The sequence below is a fragment of the Lepisosteus oculatus genome, unplaced genomic scaffold (genome assembly GCF_040954835.1).
Source record: "Lepisosteus oculatus isolate fLepOcu1 unplaced genomic scaffold, fLepOcu1.hap2 HAP2_SCAFFOLD_103, whole genome shotgun sequence".
NCBI classification, from domain to species: Eukaryota; Metazoa; Chordata; class Actinopteri; order Semionotiformes; family Lepisosteidae; genus Lepisosteus; species Lepisosteus oculatus.
This window is the reverse complement of record NW_027167655.1, coordinates 203962-219881: the sequence shown is the minus strand read 5'-3', so window position 1 is coordinate 219881 and position 15920 is coordinate 203962. Positions and strand designations below refer to the sequence as shown.

At 54.6% G+C, this 15920-nt stretch overlaps 8 non-coding genes across 8 annotated transcripts; 4 read left to right on the top strand and 4 right to left on the bottom strand.

Annotated features, from left to right (window-relative positions):
* The first annotated feature begins 1679 nt into the window (after positions 1-1679).
* Positions 1680-1849, top strand: LOC138225780 (U1 spliceosomal RNA). Its single transcript, XR_011184251.1, has one exon. It is a non-coding gene; the product is annotated as a U1 spliceosomal RNA (small nuclear RNA).
* A 636-nt stretch (positions 1850-2485) lies between these two features.
* LOC138225754 (5S ribosomal RNA) lies at positions 2486-2604 on the bottom strand. Its single transcript, XR_011184227.1, has one exon. It is a non-coding gene; the product is annotated as a 5S ribosomal RNA (ribosomal RNA).
* A 1807-nt stretch (positions 2605-4411) lies between these two features.
* On the top strand, positions 4412-4575 carry LOC138225768 (U1 spliceosomal RNA). The gene has a single exon (XR_011184239.1). It is a non-coding gene; the product is annotated as a U1 spliceosomal RNA (small nuclear RNA).
* A 636-nt stretch (positions 4576-5211) lies between these two features.
* LOC138225749 (5S ribosomal RNA) lies at positions 5212-5330 on the bottom strand. The gene has a single exon (XR_011184222.1). It is a non-coding gene; the product is annotated as a 5S ribosomal RNA (ribosomal RNA).
* Positions 5331-7137: 1807 nt separating this feature from the next.
* On the top strand, positions 7138-7301 carry LOC138225774 (U1 spliceosomal RNA). The gene has a single exon (XR_011184245.1). It is a non-coding gene; the product is annotated as a U1 spliceosomal RNA (small nuclear RNA).
* A 636-nt stretch (positions 7302-7937) lies between these two features.
* LOC138225748 (5S ribosomal RNA) lies at positions 7938-8056 on the bottom strand. The gene has a single exon (XR_011184221.1). It is a non-coding gene; the product is annotated as a 5S ribosomal RNA (ribosomal RNA).
* Positions 8057-9501: 1445 nt separating this feature from the next.
* LOC138225767 (U1 spliceosomal RNA) lies at positions 9502-9665 on the top strand. Its single transcript, XR_011184238.1, has one exon. It is a non-coding gene; the product is annotated as a U1 spliceosomal RNA (small nuclear RNA).
* A 636-nt stretch (positions 9666-10301) lies between these two features.
* On the bottom strand, positions 10302-10420 carry LOC138225727 (5S ribosomal RNA). The gene has a single exon (XR_011184198.1). It is a non-coding gene; the product is annotated as a 5S ribosomal RNA (ribosomal RNA).
* Positions 10421-15920: the final 5500 nt, after the last annotated feature.

Genomic DNA, 15920 nt, shown 5'->3' with positions numbered 1-15920 from the left:
GATCACGCCCCTTTGAAGTCTGTTCAGGGGTGAGGCAGGGCTGCCCATTATCCCCCTTGTTATGCGTTTTGGCTATGGAGCCCTTAGCCTGTGCCTTGCGCCAGGATCAGGCCATTAATGGGATACCAGTGCCTGGAAGTGGGGGAGGAGAGGTAAAGACATCTCTATACATGGATGACGTCACCCTGCTCCTCTCTGACAATGCCTCAATTAGCAGAGCTCTGCAGTGCTGTGATCGTTTCTCTTTGGCTTCCTCCGCAAAAATTAACAAATCTAAGAGTGAGATTTTTTATCAGAACTGGAGGGAGCCAAAAGAAGGACATGATCTCAGGCTGCAAGAGAAGAGAATTAAGGTCCTGGGGGTGTATTTTGGAGAAGAGATGGGAACAGTAAATTGGCAGAACAAATTGCCAATCTTAAACAAAAAACTGATGCAATGGAAGGACCGAGACCTCACCATGACAGGGAAGGTGCTGGTCATCAAAGCCGAGCTCTTGCCTGTCTTGAATTTTCTGGCTTCTACCTTCCCAATCCCACACCGTGTTGCGGCGGTGATGAGGAGATTGATGTTTCAATTTCTATGGGGTGGGAAGCAGGAAAGACTCAGAAGGGAAATAATGTACAGGCCGCTACCCTCAGGGGGGAAGTCTGTCCCAGATATTGCTACGAAGCTGCTGTGCATTTTCCTGGCCTCTGTGCTGAGAGGCTTTGCAACAGCACCTGCAGCGCGTACCTGGACTTATTTTTCCAGGCTCTGGGTAGGTAGGGAGGTGTTCAGAGTGTGGGGTGTCAGACCCAAGCTGGACGTCCCACTCTCTGACACATGCCCTGCAATTTATGGGACAGTTAAAAGTTTTCTAAGATCTCACCCAATTGGCCATATTCCCCTCCGAGATGTCAGCGTCCAAAAACTGGAAGATTTCGTTGCACCCCAGAACAATAGGCAGACCCATGTGGGCATTTTAACATCAGCCCAAACAAGGAAGGTGTGGAAACACACATCCTCTAAGTTTCTGTGCAACATTCACAGAGATTTAGCCTGGAGTGTCGTCCACCAGTGCTTACCGGTACGAACTTTCTTGTACCGTAGGGGCCTCACCCCCAGCCCTCGCTGCGTTAGGGTGGGCTGCGGCGAGGAGGAGACTGTATCCCATCTCCTGTGGTCCTGCTTTTTTGCTAAGGCCTTCTGGGCACAGTTTGAAGATTGGTTGCTGGCTCTCTCGCCCCAATTTACCCTGACCGCTGCTTTTGTCATATACGGCATCTCTCCTGTCAAACTTCCTCCTGACGTGTTTGACAGGATCTGGGCCGTGGTGAACAGTGGGAAAGTTGCCCTGTGGAGAGTGAGGAACATGGGGCTGTTCAAAGGCATCGAGATCCCAGTCAAGGCAGCAGGTAGCCTGGCCCTGTTCATCACCCGAGAGAACTATTACCTCAGAGATCTGTGGAGAGAAGGGAGGGAGGAAGCAGAAAATCTGTGGGAAATAGAGAGCATAGGTCAATATCTCAAGAAACTGTGAAAAACATTATCAAGTTTAAGTAAAGAATGTGATTTGCACCAGAAAAAAAGAAAATTGTTGCTATGTAACTGTTACCATGTCAAAATGTAATGAGATGTGATCATATATACTGTTTTAAGTATGTATATGAATGTAAAGCTTTCTGATTTGTGATGTCCTGTATTTTTTTGTGAAAAGAAAATAAAGTTCTTAAAAATCGAAATCGGTTCACCCAGGGCGAGGCTCGGCCATTGCACTCCGGCTGTGCTGACCCCTGCGAATTCCCCAAATGTGGGAATCTCGACTGCATAATTTCTGGTAGTGGGGGACTGCGTTCGCGCTCTCCCCTGATGTGCTTGGTCCAAAATCAGATACGGGAGGGTTAGGACACCACGAGCTGCGTGGCTGCGGAAGGATCCCGGTTCGAAAGGAGTCGACGCCGCTGCTGGTTCTCGCTGGCTTTTAGTTAGGGGTCCGGAGAAGCATCTCAAGCTAGTTCCACTACTCCTTCCGGACGTTCATTCCCTTTTCAAAGTCAGTCGTTTTGCTATAGTCTGCGTTCTTTAGGCTGATTATCGAGGTTAGCCTTTATTTGGTCATGGGGGGCCTCGGTACTGTATGCTGAGTCTAAAGACAGTTTCACCCGTTTTCTGATTGCTCGGTTCTGTACCAGTGCAGACATGTCAAACAGTGAATGGCTGTACCTCTATTGTATCCGTGCTCAATGAATGAAATCGGTAACAAATGAATATATGTCTAGTTATACGAAAAACGAGTGGTTTATCGACTCATCTTCATTTGCAGATTTAGAGGCAGCTTCGATATTCGTTTTACAGACGGGTTTTTTTTTTGGAATATGGGTCACACACATGCCACAGCAACAAAACATCTCTAGAGATGAGGCTATAGATCACCTTTCCATCCTGCAGGTTTTCCTCCCAAAGCCTACGGCACCAACGGTGACCCCTGCTGGCCGGGAGAGCAAAAGCTTACAGCACCTGGTATTCCCAGGCAGTCTCCCATCCAAGTACTAACCAGGCCCGACACTGCTTAGCTTCCAAGATCAGACGAGATCAGGCGTGTTCAGGGTGGTGTGGCCATAAGCGAAAGCCCCGGCGCCTGACTCGCTACTTGAAGCTGTGTGTGGCGGGGGTTCCGTGCCCCCCGAGCGGGACTGAAGGATCGTTCGTGTGCAACTCTTTGGAAAGGAGCTGCTTTCCAAATCGCATTGCATGCCTGGATGTTGGCGAATGCGCTCCCTTGTGTTGGCTCGTCCCGCACTGGAGGAGGACAAACAATCTGCACGGAGGAGCACCAGGCAAGTCTTCACCAGACAAAAACCTCCAGTGCACAGCACTCTGGAAACATTTCGGGGCTTTCGCGTGTTTATTTCAGCACGTAAAGCGCACCGGTCCAACACGTCGGCCGGGCGCGCGGCGCCTCCGCCCTCTTGTGGCCTTGCGGCGTCAGAGCAAGAGGCTCCTTCTCGCTGCCCTTCCGCTGTGTTGCAGGGCCCCGAGAGGGAACCCGGAGCGCGCACTTTGTGGGGGGCGGGGGACCGCGTTCGCGCTCTGCCCCCGGTCTCTTGCGCGAGTACTAAATCTCACGGACAGGGGGGCCTCGTCATTGATTGTTACAGGTGAGACGGGGATTAGGAGGAGACCCCGACTGATGGGTAAAGGGGAGCACTAACACCAGAGGGACACCCCCGGCGTCTCTTTTTGAGAGACGCCCTGGGGTTTCCTAATGGCCAAGGAGGGTCGGGACCTCGGTTTGACGCCTCCCCCGAAGGACGGCGCCTGTTTGTGCAGCAGAGTGTCGCCATCAGGAGGCTGGGGCGTAAGAGAGCCACACAGCCCGCAGGGTGAGCGCTCCCTACTGGTCCCAGTCACACCTCTTGCAGGAGCAGCAGCAACCGGAGCTTTTCCGGTGTGGAATCTCCCATCCGGGTGCCGGCCAGGCTCACACCTGCTGGGCTGCCCCGGGGGTGAGCCCAGTCGAGAGTCGCAGGGCCAGATCTAGTCACCGGGGAGAAACGATACAAGTGAAGGATTGCTCGGCTCTCGGCACTTGAAAAGACCGACAAATGTCTCGTTCCCGCCGGAGCTGAATGTACCCGCATGTGTGGTGTCGTCTTCTTCCCCCGCCCCGCTGTGTTTGCTGTATTGTCTCTGAAGCCGCCCCCCCCGAGACGAGACGGGCTGTTCCTGTGCCCCAATTAACACTTTACAGGTGCCATTCCCCGGCATTGTGGCCATTGTCGGTGCTCACATGCGATAAGATAAGGCGGAGGAGAGCGGGGCATGCCCAGCGGCAGACATTCAAGGAGGGGGCAGTGCGAGGTGAGGTGAGGTGCGACACGCCGGAGCCCCGACGCAGCTAATGCGGAGCACTTGTTGGACTGGCATCGAAAGGACGCGTGCGCACGGAGCGAGCCTTCCCTGCGGCGGAGCGCGGGAACTTTCTCCCCCCCTCCCGCTGCAGGAGTTGTGTGCACTGCAGCGGTGCCGAGAGAAAAGCACAGAAGGCAGCAGGCTCTGGAGAACAGGTAAGAGACGGAGCCTTGTGGGCAGGCGAGCAGGCCCGTTTTTTGGAAATTGCTGAAAAGGTTTGTTCGGTGTGTGGCAGGCGCACGTCGCGAGCTTGCGTGGCGATCTGCCGGTCTGGAGTTATGCAAATGAGGCCGAATTGCATCCCGGGACATGCTGCGAATGCGCAACGGCGACTGCAGATGTGTAGGAAACGGCGCGCTCGTTTTCTCTTTTTGCCCACACTTTTGAGTGTTAGTGTGGCGCGTGAGTGTGTGAAAGAGTGGGCCCAGCAGGAGGCGGTGGCGTGCGGGGCGAGGAGGTGGCCTAGGCTGCGCGATTTGTGCTGTGGGTGCGGGCCGCTTGCAGGGGCCTGTTTAACTCATACTTACCTGGCAGGGGAGATACCTTGATCAAGAAGGAGGTTCACCCAGGGCGAGGCTCGGCCATTGCACTCCGGCTGTGCTGACCCCTGCGAATTCCCCAAATGTGGGAATCTCGACTGCATAATTTCTGGTAGTGGGGGACTGCGTTCGCGCTCTCCCCTGATGTGCTTGGTCCAAAATCAGATACAGGAAGGTTAGGACACCACGAGCTGCGTGGCTGCGGAAGGATCCCGGTTCGACAGGAGTGGACGCCGCTGCTGGTTCTCGCTGGCTTTTAGTTAGGGGTCCGGAGAAGCATCTCAAGCTAGTTCCACTACTCCTTCCGGACGTTCATTCCCTTTTCAAAGTCAGTCGTTTTGCTGTAGTCTGCGTTCTTTAGGCTGATTATCGAGGTTAGCCTTTATTTGGTCATGGGGGGCCTCGGTACTGTATGCTGAGTCTAAAGACAGTTTCACCCGTTTTCTGATTGCTCGGTTCTGTACCAGTGCAGACATGTCAAACAGTGAATGGCTGTACCTCTATTGTATCCGTGCTCAATGAATGAAATCGGTAACAAATGAATATATGTCTAGTTATACGAAAAACGAGTGGTTTATCGACTCATCTTCATTTGCAGATTTAGAGGCAGCTTCGATATTCGTTTTACAGACGGGTTTTTTTTTTGGAATATGGGTCACACACATGCCACAGCAACAAAACATCTCTAGAGATGAGGCTATAGATCACCTTTCCATCCTGCAGGTTTTCCTCCCAAAGCCTACGGCACCAACGGCAACCCCTGCTGGCCGGGAGAGCAAAAGCTTACAGCACCTGGTATTCCCAGGCAGTCTCCCATCCAAGTACTAACCAGGCCCGACGCTGCTTAGCTTCCGAGATCAGACGAGATCGGGCGTGTTCAGGGTGGTGTGGCTGAAAGCGAAAGCCCCGGCGCCTGACTCGCTACTTGAAGCTGTGTGTGGCGGGGGTTCCGTGCCCCCCGAGCGGGACTGAAGGATCGTTCGTGTGCAACTCTTTGGAAAGGAGCTGCTTTCCAAATCGCATTGCGTGCCTGGATGTTGGCGAATGCGCTCCCTTGTGTTGGCTCGTCCCGCACTGGAGGAGGACAAACAATCTGCACGGAGGAGCACCAGGCAAGTCTTCACCAGACAAAAACCTCCAGTGCACAGCACTCTGGAAACATTTCGGGGCTTTCGTGTGTTTATTTCAGCACGTAAAGCGCACCGGTCCAACACGTCGGCCGGGCGCGCGGCGCCTCCGCCCTCTTGTGGCCTTGCGGCATCAGAGCAAGAGGCTCCTTCTCGCTGCCCTTCCGCTGTGTTGCAGGGCCCCGAGAGGGAACCCGGAGCGCGCACTTTGTGGGGGGCGGGGGACCGCGTTCGCGCTCTGCCCCCGGTCTCTTGCGCGAGTACTAAATCTCACGGACAGGGGGGCCTCGTCATTGATTGTTACAGGTGAGACGGGGATTAGGAGGAGACCCCGACTGATGGGTAAAGGGGAGCACTAACACCAGAGGGACACCCACGGCGTCTCTTTTTGAGAGACGCCCTGGGGTTTCCTAATGGCCAAGGAGGGTCGGGACCTCGGTTTGACGCCTCCCCCGAAGGACGGCGCCTGTTTGTGCAGCAGAGTGTCGCCATCAGGAGGCTGGGGCGTAAGAGAGCCACACAGCCCGCAGGGTGAGCGCTCCCTACTGGTCCCAGTCACACCTCTTGCAGGAGCAGCAGCAACCGGAGCTTTTCCGGGGTGGAATCTCCCATCCGGGTGCCGGCCAGGCTCACACCTGCTGGGCTGCCCCGGGGGTGAGCCCAGTCGAGAGTCGCAGGGCCAGATCTAGTCACCGGGGAGAAACGATGCAAGTGAAGGATTGCTCGGCTCTCGGCACTTGAAAAGACCGACAAATGTCTCGTTCCCGCCGGAGCTGAATGTACCCGCATGTGTGGTGTCGTCTTCTTCCCCCGCCCCGCTGTGTTTGCTGTATTGTCTCTGAAGCCGGCCCCCCCGAGACGAGACGGGCTGTTCCTGTGCCCCAATTAACACTTTACAGGTGCCATTCCCCGGCATTGTGGCCATTGTCGGTGCTCACACGCGATAAGATAAGGCGGAGGAGAGCGGGGCATGCCCAGCGGCAGACATTCAAGGAGGGGGCAGTGCGAGGTGAGGTGAGGTGCGACACGCCGGAGCCCCGACGCAGCTAATGCGGAGCACTTGTTGGACTGGCATCGAAAGGACGTGTGCGCACGGAGCGAGCCTTCCCTGCGGCGGAGCGCGGGAACTTTCTCCCCCCCTCCCGCTGCAGGAGTTGTGTGCGCTGCAGCGGTGCCGAGAGAAAAGCACAGAAGGCAGCAGGCTCTGGAGAGCAGGTAAGAGACGGAGCCTTGTGGGCAGGCGAGCAGGCCCGTTTTTTGGAAATTGCTGAAAAGGTTTGTTCGGTGTGTGGCAGGCGCACGTCGCGAGCTTGCGTGGCGATCTGCCGGTCTGGAGTTATGCAAATGAGGCCGAATTGCATCCCGGGACATGCTGCGAATGCGCAACGGCGACTGCAGATGTGTAGGAAACGGCGCGCTCGTTTTCTCGTTTTGCCCACACTTTTGAGTGTTAGTGTGGCGTGTGAGTGTGTGAAAGAGTGGGCCCAGCAGGAGGCGGTGGCGTGCGGGGCGAGGAGGTGGCCTGGGCTGCGCGATTTGTGCTGTGGGTGCGGGCCGCTTGCAGGGGCCTGTTTAACTCATACTTACCTGGCAGGGGAGATACCTTGATCAAGAAGGAGGTTCACCCAGGGCGAGGCTCGGCCATTGCACTCCGGCTGTGCTGACCCCTGCGAATTCCCCAAATGTGGGAATCTCGACTGCATAATTTCTGGTAGTGGGGGACTGCGTTCGCGCTCTACCCTGATGTGCTTGGTCCAAAATCAGATACAGGAAGGTTAGGACACCACGAGCTGCGTGGCTGCGGAAGGATCCCGGTTCGACAGGAGTGGACGCCGCTGCTGGTTCTCGCTGGCTTTTAGTTAGGGGTCCGGAGAAGCATCTCAAGCTAGTTCCACTACTCCTTCCGGACGTTCATTCCCTTTTCAAAGTCAGTCGTTTTGCTGTAGTCTGCGTTCTTTAGGCTGATTATCGAGGTTAGCCTTTATTTGGTCATGGGGGGCCTCGGTACTGTATGCTGAGTCTAAAGACAGTTTCACCCGTTTTCTGATTGCTCGGTTCTGTACCAGTGCAGACATGTCAAACAGTGAATGGCTGTACCTCTATTGTATCCGTGCTCAATGAATGAAATCGGTAACAAATGAATATATGTCTAGTTATACGAAAAACGAGTGGTTTATCGACTCATCTTCATTTGCAGATTTAGAGGCAGCTTCGATATTCGTTTTACAGACGGGTTTTTTTTTTGGAATATGGGTCACACACATGCCACAGCAACAAAACATCTCTAGAGATGAGGCTATAGATCACCTTTCCATCCTGCAGGTTTTCCTCCCAAAGCCTACGGCACCAACGGCGACCCCTGCTGGCCGGGAGAGCAAAAGCTTACAGCACCTGGTATTCCCAGGCAGTCTCCCATCCAAGTACTAACCAGGCCCGACGCTGCTTAGCTTCCGAGATCAGACGAGATCGGGCGTGTTCAGGGTGGTGTGGCTGAAAGCGAAAGCCCCGGCGCCTGACTCGCTACTTGAAGCTGTGTGTGGCGGGGGTTCCGTGCCCCCCGAGCGGGACTGAAGGATCGTTCGTGTGCAACTCTTTGGAAAGGAGCTGCTTTTTCTCTTGCGCGAGTACTAAATCTCACTGACAGGGGGGCCTCGTCATTGATTGTTACAGGTGAGACGGGGATTAGGAGGAGACCCCGACTGATGGGTAAAGGGGAGCACTAACACCAGAGGGACACCCCCGGCGTCTCTTTTTGAGAGACGCCCTGGGGTTTCCTAATAGCCAAGGAGGGTCGGGACCTCGGTTTGACGCCTCCCCCGAAGGACGGCGCCTGTTTGTGCAGCAGAGTGTCGCCATCAGGAGGCTGGGGCGTAAGAGAGCCACACAGCCCGCAGGGTGAGCGCTCCCTACTGGTCCCAGTCACACCTCTTGCAGGAGCAGCAGCAACCGGAGCTTTTCCGGGGTGGAATCTCCCATCCGGGTGCCGGCCAGGCTCACACCTGCTGGGCTGCCCCGGGGGTGAGCCCAGTCGAGAGTCGCAGGGCCAGATCTAGTCACCGGGGAGAAACGATACAAGTGAAGGATTGCTCGGCTCTCGGCACTTGAAAAGACCGACAAATGTCTCGTTCCCGCCGGAGCTGAATGTACCCGCATGTGTGGTGTCGTCTTCTTCCCCCGCCCCGCTGTGTTTGCTGTATTGTCTCTGAAGCCGGCCCCCCCGAGACGAGACGGGCTGTTCCTGTGCCCCAATTAACACTTTACAGGTGCCATTCCCCGGCATTGTGGCCATTGTCGGTGCTCACACGCGATAAGATAAGGCGGAGGAGAGCGGGGCATGCCCAGCGGCAGACATTCAAGGAGGGGGCAGTGCGAGGTGAGGTGAGGTGCGACACGCCGGAGCCCCGACGCAGCTAATGCGGAGCACTTGTTGGACTGGCATCGAAAGGACGTGTGCGCACGGAGCGAGCCTTCCCTGCGGCGGAGCGCGGGAACTTTCTCCCCCCCTCCCGCTGCAGGAGTTGTGTGCGCTGCAGCGGTGCCGAGAGAAAAGCACAGAAGGCAGCAGGCTCTGGAGAGCAGGTAAGAGACGGAGCCTTGTGGGCAGGCGAGCAGGCCCGTTTTTTGGAAATTGCTGAAAAGGTTTGTTCGGTGTGTGGCAGGCGCATGTCTCGAGCTTGCGTGGCGATCTGCCGGTCTGGAGTTATGCAAATGAGGCCGAATTGCATCCCGGGACATGCTGCGAATGCGCAACGGCGACTGCAGATGTGTAGGAAACGGCGCGCTCGTTTTCTCGTTTTGCCCACACTTTTGAGTGTTAGTGTGGCGTGTGAGTGTGTGAAAGAGTGGGCCCAGCAGGAGGCGGTGGCGTGCGGGGCGAGGAGGTGGCCTAGGCTGCGCGATTTGTGCTGTGGGTGCGGGCCGCTTGCAGGGGCCTGTTTAACTCATACTTACCTGGCAGGGGAGATACCTTGATCAAGAAGGAGGTTCACCCAGGGCGAGGCTCGGCCATTGCACTCCGGCTGTGCTGACCCCTGCGAATTCCCCAAATGTGGGAATCTCGACTGCATAATTTCTGGTAGTGGGGGACTGCGTTCGCGCTCTCCCCTGATGTGCTTGGTCCAAAATCAGATACGGGAGGGTTAGGACACCACGAGCTGCGTGGCTGCGGAAGGATCCCGGTTCGACAGGAGTGGACGCCGCTGCTGGTTCTCGCTGGCTTTTAGTTAGGGGTCCGGAGAAGCATCTCAAGCTAGTTCCACTACTCCTTCCGGACGTTCATTCCCTTTTCAAAGTCAGTCGTTTTGCTGTAGTCTGCGTTCTTTAGGCTGATTATCGAGGTTAGCCTTTATTTGGTCATGGGGGGCCTCGGTACTGTATGCTGAGTCTAAAGACAGTTTCACCCGTTTTCTGATTGCTCGGTTCTGTACCAGTGCAGACATGTCAAACAGTGAATGGCTGTACCTCTATTGTATCCGTGCTCAATGAATGAAATCGGTAACAAATGAATATATGTCTAGTTATACGAAAAACGAGTGGTTTATCGACTCATCTTCATTTGCAGATTTAGAGGCAGCTTCGATATTCGTTTTACAGACGGGTTTTTTTTTTTGAATATGGGTCACACACATGCCACAGCAACAAAACATCTCTAGAGATGAGGCTATAGATCACCTTTCCATCCTGCAGGTTTTCCTCCCAAAGCCTACGGCACCAACGGCGACCCCTGCTGGCCGGGAGAGCAAAAGCTTACAGCACCTGGTATTCCCAGGCAGTCTCCCATCCAAGTACTAACCAGGCCCGACGCTGCTTAGCTTCCGAGATCAGACGAGATCGGGCGTGTTCAGGGTGGTGTGGCCGTAAGCGAAAGCCCCAGCGCCTGACTCGCTACTTGAAGCTGTGTGTGGCGGGGGTTCCGTGCCCCCCGAGCGGGACTGAAGGATCGTTCGTGTGCAACTCTTTGGAAAGGAGCTGCTTTCCAAATCGCATTGCGTGCCTGGATGTTGGCGAATGCGCTCCCTTGTGTTGGCTCGTCCCGCACTGGAGGAGGACAAACAATCTGCACGGAGGAGCACCAGGCAAGTCTTCACCAGACAAAAACCTCCAGTGCACAGCACTCTGGAAACATTTCGGGGCTTTCGCGTGTTTATTTCAGCACGTAAAGCGCACCGGTCCAACACGTCGGCCGGGCGCGCGGCGCCTCCGCTCTCTTGTGGCCTTGCGGCGTCAGAGCAAGAGGCTCCTTCTCGCTGCTCTTCCGCTGTGTTGCAGGGCCCCGAGAGGGAACCCGGAGCGCGCACTTTGTGGGGGGCGGGGGACCGCGTTCGCGCTCTGCCCCCGGTCTCTTGCGCGAGTACTAAATCTCACGGACAGGGGGGCCTCGTCATTGATTGTTACAGGTGAGACGGGGATTAGGAGGAGACCCCGACTGATGTGTAAAGGGGAGCACTAACACCAGAGGGACACCCCCGGCGTCTCTTTTTGAGAGACGCCCTGGGGTTTCCTAATGGCCAAGGAGGGTCGGGACCTCGGTTTGACGCCTCCCCCGAAGGACGGCGCCTGTTTGTGCAGCAGAGTGTCGCCATCAGGAGGCTGGGGCGTAAGAGAGCCACACAGCCCGCAGGGTGAGCGCTCCCTACTGGTCCCAGTCACACCTCTTGCAGGAGCAGCAGCAACCGGAGCTTTTCCGGGGTGGAATCTCCCATCCGGGTGCCGGCCAGGCTCACACCTGCTGGGCTGCCCCGGGGGTGAGCCCAGTCGAGAGTCGCAGGGCCAGATCTAGTCACCGGGGAGAAACGATACAAGTGAAGGATTGCTCGGCTCTCGGCACTTGAAAAGACCGACAAATGTCTCGTTCCCGCCGGAGCTGAATGTACCCGCATGTGTGGTGTCGTCTTCTTCCCCCGCCCCGCTGTGTTTGCTGTATTGTCTCTGAAGCCGGCCCCCCCGAGACGAGACGGGCTGTTCCTGTGCCCCAATTAACACTTTACAGGTGCCATTCCCCGGCATTGTGGCCATTGTCGGTGCTCACACGCGATAAGATAAGGCGGAGGAGAGCGGGGCATGCCCAGCGGCAGACATTCAAGGAGGGGGCAGTGCGAGGTGAGGTGAGGTCCGACACGCCGGAGCCCCGACGCAGCTAATGCGGAGCACTTGTTGGACTGGCATCGAAAGGACGTGTGCGCACGGAGCGAGCCTTCCCTGCGGCGGAGCGCGGGAACTTTCTCCCCCCCTCCCGCTGCAGGAGTTGTGTGCGCTGCAGCTGTGCCGAGAGAAAAGCACAGAAGGCAGCAGGCTCTGGAGAGCAGGTAAGAGACGGAGCCTTGTGGGCAGGCGAGCAGGCCCGTTTTTTGGAAATTGCTGAAAAGGTTTGTTCGGTGTGTGGCAGGCGCACGTCGCGAGCTTGCGTGGCGATCTGCCGGTCTGGAGTTATGCAAATGAGGCCGAATTGCATCCCGGGACATGCTGCGAATGCGCAACGGCGACTGCAGATGTGTAGGAAACGGCGCGCTCGTTTTCTCGTTTTGCCCACACTTTTGAGTGTTAGTGTGGCGTGTGAGTGTGTGAAAGAGTGGGCCCAGCAGGAGGCGGTGGCGTGCGGGGCGAGGAGGTGGCCTAGGTTGCGCGATTTGTGCTGTGGGTGCGGGCCGCTTGCAGGGGCCTGTTTAACTCATACTTACCTGGCAGGGGAGATACCTTGATCAGCCTGTAGGTGGAGTAGTTGGATTGTTTTTCTTTTGTTGGAAGCAGTGTTCGATTTGCGGTTTTTGAAATGGCAACCTTTGGATCCCGTAAGAATGCTGTACGTTTTGAGCTCTTGGATGACCTCTTCATGGATCGTATGCAGTTCAGCAGAAAAGTGTTACAGAAGGAACTTGGCTTTGAACCTCGGCACTTGGATTTCATCTTCGCTCTCCCAGGTCAGAAAGCATTTGAGGTTGTATTTGCTACCTATCCTCTGTTTGAACAATGCGTGGATGTGTTTGAGGCAAAAAGAGGCAAAGTTCCTGCACTTGAGAAGATCAACTTGCAGCCTCTGACACAGAGAGAGAGGAAAACGGTGCATGTTGTTATGTTCTCGGAACTGGCAAAGACGGAGGACATTCACACCTGGCTTAACCAGTACTGCACCGTCCACCATGGAACTGAGGTTAGAGATGTTGATGGTATAAAAACAGGAGCAAGAAAATTCGAGGTTCGCTTGCTACCGGACAGCGTAAATGGAGGCTTAAGGCACCTGCCCTCTACAATCCGGCTGGGCGCCTGCAATGGCTATGTGTTTTATGTGGGACAACCAAAGGTGTGTCGGCGCTGTGGTGCTGTGGGACACCTGGCATCGTCCTGCACTGTGAAATGCTGCAAGACCTGTGGCAAACAGGGACATTTAGCCTCTGACTGTTCAATGCTGCCAAAGTGCAATTTATGTGGCTCGGAAGGACACGTTTTTAAGAACTGCCCTCACGCCTACGCCAATAAACTCAAAATGAGAAAGGATGAGGCAGTGCTTGTTTCAGCCAAACCGGCCCGAAAATCCAAAGCAAACAACAAGTCAAACAAAGAACCCTTGTTGGACAAAGACTCTCAGCCTCCAGCCAGGATCAGTCCTGCTGTGGCTCCGGGGCTGGTGGAAGAGAAATCCACTACGCCCCCACAACCGCAGACTGCACCAGACAAGCACGAGGGTTTGAAAACCCCCGAGAACAGCGAGGACCCCTCCCCCACTCCTGCTCCTCAGAACGAGGGCCAGTGTGGGGCCCCCCGGTGGAGCGGGTCCAGCGAGGATACCCAGGATTCAGCGGAGCTGCTTTTCTCAGACTCTGCAAGTGCTACAGATGCCCTCCTCTCCTCCATCCAGTCCATCACGGAGGATCTGCAGCAGCTGGTGGGTGAGGGGGAAGAGGAGACTGGTGCATCGGCTGCACCCCTTTCCCCTCAGTGCTCCCAGGAGCTGGACTTGAGGAAAAGAAAAAATGACTCTGTTTTCTCCCCGAGCGAGGAGGAAGGAGAGCATGGCGATGGGGACAGCTGGAACCTCTCCACCCCTCCCTCTACCCCCTTCCTTGAAATGGACTCTGTGAACGCTTTTACTGCTGCCACCCTGATGAAGGCTCATTCAGAGGATGGCTGGCAGGAAATTGGTAAGAAGAAAAAGAAAAAGAAAAAGGTAACAGGTGAGACCGAAGAGAAATGTGTTTTGTAAAGACTGGTTCCACTTTCTTATGTAATATGGCTCTTAACATAATTTCTCTTAACACAAGAGGTATCAATGACAGAGTTAAATGCCAGTCTGTCTTTGATTACCTCCAGCAGAGAGAGGGAGATGTGTTGATGTTGCAGGAGTGTGCTTTAGCCTATCAAGAGAGGTATAAAAGTTTTGAAGATAGGTGGGATAAAGGGCCTTCTGTTTGGTCAGGGGACAATAACAACAGAGCCTCTGGCGTGGCCATTCTTTTCAAAGGATGGGCATTCAAATTGAAAAGTATTCAGAGGGTCATAGATGGCAGGTTGCTGTGTGTGGATGTGGAATGGGGGACCGTTAACCTGCGGCTAATCAATGTGTATTGCCCTACTGACGTAGGAGGAAGGGTGGAGCTACTCAAGGCACTCTCCCCCCTATTGTTATGCAGCACAGACGTGATAGTGGGAGGGGATTTTAATTGTATCTTAGAGCACACAGACAGGCAGTCTAGCTCGCCGATAAAATTGGATTCCAGCTCACTGGCCCTGCAAAACTTAGTTCAAGACTTTAAACTCTCAGACACATATAGATGTATATATCCCACAACAGCAGGATATACATGGTCAGGGAGGAATAGCAGCTCCAGAATTGACTATTGCTTTGTCTCAGAGAGAGTGAAAGTTGTTGGGGTCACTCTTCAGCCTGTCTTCTTCTCAGATCATCAGGCTTTAGGGTGTAGAGTGGAACTCCAGGGCGGGACTGTCTTTGGCCCAGGCCTCTGGAAACTCAACACAAAGCTGCTAGAGAACGAGGGGGTAGTATCCCGCTACAAGGAGAAACTATCACAGTGGCTGTCCTTGCAGTGTCTGTACGGGTCAGTAGGAGAGTGGTGGGAGGAGGTGAAGGTGAGGACAAAGGCCTTTTTCATGGCTGAGGGAAGGAAGGCTGCTGCCAGACGGAGAGGAGTGCTAGCCAGGAAACAGAGGCAGCTGCAGCGTCTCTACACGATGCTGCACAGTGGCTTCGATGTGCTCGAGGATATCGCCCTTTTAAAAAAGGACATCCGGAGCATAGCCGAAGAAAGTAGTCGAGGAGTGCTGTTAAGAAGCAGAGTGCAGTTCTTGGAAGAAAATGAGAAGTGTACTCGCTTCTTTTTCAGGAAAGTGGTAGGCTCCAAGACTGTCATGGAAAGTGTAGTTGATGAGGAGGGACGAGAGAGAACAGAGCCGAGTGCTATCCTCTCCTGCACCGAGGCCTTCTACTCAAGACTGTACAGCTCTACAGAGGTAAAGGATGAAGATATTCATTTTTTTACCTCAAAGCTAGAAAACATTTTGAGTGAAGAAGATAGGGAAGTACTTGAGAGGGATTTGACAGTAGAAGAGCTGAGACAGGCTATGGAGAGCTTACAGAAGGGGAAAACTCCGGGTGCTGACGGGCTCCCTAAAGAATTTTATTGCACCTTTTGGGATCTGCTTCAGGATCCGCTACTGCTCCTATTCGAGGAAAGCTACAAGACAGAATTGCTGCCTGACTCCTTAAGAGAAGGCACTATCTCTCTCTTGTTTAAGAAAGGAGCAAAAAATGACATAAAGAACTGGAGACCCCTCAGCCTGTTAGGCGTGGACACTAAGATCCTGTCCAAAGCCCTTTTCCTGCGCCTACAAAATGTAGTGGCCTCACTGGTAGGGAAAGAACAGACTTGTGGGATAGCAGGACGCCTGATGAGCGACAACCTGGCCTTGTTGAGGGATGTCTGTCTGTACTCTGAGGATCGCTCCCTCCCTCTGTGCATTTTAGGTGTAGACCTAGAAAAGGCCTTTGACCGCCTAAACCGGCAGTACTTAACATCGGTACTTGAGCACATGAAGTTTGGCCCCATCATGAGAAAGTGGATTAACCTGCTGTACATAGGTAGCAACAGCAGAGTCATGGTTAATGGCAATAGATCACGCACCTTTGAAGTCTGTTCAGGGGTGAGGCAGGGCTGCCCATTATCCCCCTTGTTATTCGTTTTGGCTATGGAGCCCTTAGCCTGTGCCTTGCGCCAGGATCAGGCCATTAATGGGATACCAGTGCCTGGAAGTGGGGGAGGAGAGGTAAAGACATCTCTATACATGGATGACGTCACCCTGCTCCTCTCTGACAATGCCTCAATTAGCAGAGCTCTGCAGTGCTGTGATCGG